Source organism: Hemiscyllium ocellatum (assembly GCF_020745735.1).
Source record: "Hemiscyllium ocellatum isolate sHemOce1 chromosome 41 unlocalized genomic scaffold, sHemOce1.pat.X.cur. SUPER_41_unloc_18, whole genome shotgun sequence".
Taxonomy (NCBI): Eukaryota; Metazoa; Chordata; class Chondrichthyes; order Orectolobiformes; family Hemiscylliidae; genus Hemiscyllium; species Hemiscyllium ocellatum.
The window spans coordinates 366811-369734 of NW_026867547.1; positions in this window are offsets into that span (position 1 = coordinate 366811).

Here is a 2924-nt window from a genome sequence, read left to right on the forward strand (position 1 = left end):
AGTGATTCTTCCAAAACACTGCCTCCCATTCGACTCTCTCTGCCCCCACTTCCCAATCTGACACCACTCCCTTGCCACTCTCTCGCCATGCCATTCCAATTTATTTCTCGCAAAATCCTTTCTCACTGACTTTCACTGCACCCTTCCCACAGTCTCTCTTCCTCTCTTTCTACATACTGCCTCTTCCCCTCCCTTTCTGAACACTTTCTCCGTCCCTTCCTTCCCACCTTCTCTTTCCCCCTGCCTTCTGAAACTCTCCCCAATTTCATACAATATCCCTCCTTTCCATTTCTCACTCTCCCACCTCTCCTTCTACTCTAAGGACAGGAGCAGAAAGGGTCTGGACTGGACACGCGACCTCAGAGATGTCCCCCAACCCGTCCCCAGCTACACAATCAGTACAAAGTTCTCCTTCCACAAACGCATCATTGACAGCCGTGGAGGCATCAACAACACCACAAGCCTCATTCACAGATTGTTCAAGGCGTCACAAAGTAGTAACAGCCCCCAACATGCCCATCCAACCGCCGCAGCCTCGCCTCAGCCCTCATATACCTCAACCGTGAAGTCTGTCTGAGCCTGTTGGAGCACTATGGCAGAGTAACTAATGTGGCATCACCCGGATGGGCACATCATTTGAATGGCAGGAGGAGAGATCTTGGTTCCTGTAAGGTGACCCCCCTCTCCTAGGCTCGTACCATTTCCTTCAGGAAACCCGGACAGGCACCTGACGTCCAGGTCCAGTCGGCCCCTTCCATTTACCAGACACTGACTCCACACCTTCCCACATTTATCATCCTCTCTGTTCTTACTGAAACATATAAAAACTGGAACCTACGCAACCATTCTTGTACCTGCTCTAATCATGTCTCAGAATTGGCCATAAAATCAAAGTCCCAGGTCCCAACCGATGCTGCTGGTTCGTCCACTTTAGTCCAGATGGTCCCGGGGTTGATGTAGACACACTTCCAACCATCTCCCTGCGTGCCAGTGAACCTTTGCAAACTCGAAAAAACATTTCTGAACGCATTACTCTCAACTTCCTGGATACTGGAACTCCCACGACCTGCTGAATTACGTTTAAGTTATTAACACTCACGGATACATTCAGATTCCACTTGTGATACAATTGCTTCAGTTGTCAGTCAGTTAACTTCTCAGAAATAAAATATGCATGCTCTCTTCCATTTGTTCCCGTCTGTCTCTGATAATCCTATTTCAACTTTCTTTTCTGTACTCTTTGATTTCTCCTCCTGTTTTAACTGGTGACTTTGTCATCACTTCAACACCCAGTCAGGAAAAATCCCAGGATATTCTTCCTGTCATACCACAGGTGCCTCCTTTTCCACTGACATTTTTAAACACAGTAGGCAGCACTTGAACCAATGGCCCAGATATAACATTATCAAGTAGTTGCATTCCTGGAGCAGAGATTACTTTTCCAGTATTCCATTCATCTCTTCACTTTTCACTGGAAATTCTAAGGTCATTCTACATAGTAGTTCACATCTTATCTTACGATTGGTTCCATGTACCAGCACTTTTTCTGGATATATTCTTTACATACCTCCTCATATCACAATATCAAAGGTTGTCATGATCCCGCATCTCTTAATACTGTCAGCTCTTCACAAGCTGCTTCTGTCCTAAATGACTAAAACTTACCTTTGAAGTAAATTGTTTTACAAGATCTGGCACGTAATGCTCAAACAACCGCTGATCAGATTTTGCATCGAGCTCAGAGGTTTAGCATCCACTACGATTTCCATTACCACGCAAACAAAATTCACCAACTTCAACTATTTTCCCAGTTTGTCATCTGACCCAACAACACATCGCCGTCTCTATTCAAGTGCAACAACGGAGACATTTAACACCTCTTTCCCCTTCAAGTGTGTCTTTCTCACCCTCTGGTAAGCTATCTTTATGTTGTCCACCGAGATTCAAAATTCAGTTACCACGTGAGTATCTCTGGTTTCCCCAATTCCGATCGTTCCCGGACTGAAATTGACTCTGAGACAAATGAATCAACTCGTAAGCATCAGCCATTTCAGCTGCTAAGATTGCTGTTTTAAGTCTCTGCTCTTCCAGGAGTTCTCGCTGCGTCAGGGGGCGAATTTCAGAAATCCTCTCTCGTTTTACGCCGAAGTTCATGTTCCAGACTCTGCCTTTCTCTTCTTCCCTTTTTTCTGTCTCAGTTGATTTTGTTCTGCTAAAGCGAATCTGACCTTTTTGTGTTTTGTGAGGGCGATTCTTGTGTATTTTTTTCTCCTTTCTCTCAACTATTTCAATTGTAAGTAAAGCTGTTTCATTTATTTTTCTCTTACTTTTTTCTTTTACCTCTAATTCAAACTGCTCATTTTAACGGTATCTTAGCCATTTCAAAATGTTTTGATGACGTTTCTTGCACATTTATTTGCTGAGCTACTACTGCAATTATTTCTTCTTTTCACACGGATGAAGCTAACTCCAACTCCACCTTCCAGCAGTTATGCATTGTTCACGTTTTGTGACGCCCGCAACGTCACTTCTGTCACCCCAGAAGCTCTTTGTGATTGAAAGCTCCGTTAATACATCAAACAATGTTTGGACGAACAAAATACGGCATCCACAAACAAAAGACATAATATTTACCATTGTTTGCATTTAAGTCCAACAATCTAATCCCATATTGGAAACGTCAACAAATCCTTCACAGAGCACTCAGTTCCTCATCACCCAGTCAGACTCCTAAAAAGAAGATAGTCCGAGAAGCCAACTTCCTTCTTTCTTTTGTAAATCTGACGGAGAGTGGACAATTCAGGAATGATGCATCTGTTCAAACCACTCAACTTTACACAAAAGGCAGTTGAATTTATCACTATGAATGAAATACAATCAAAAGAAAATACCACTTCGAAGTATTTATTTGAAAAGCGAACAAG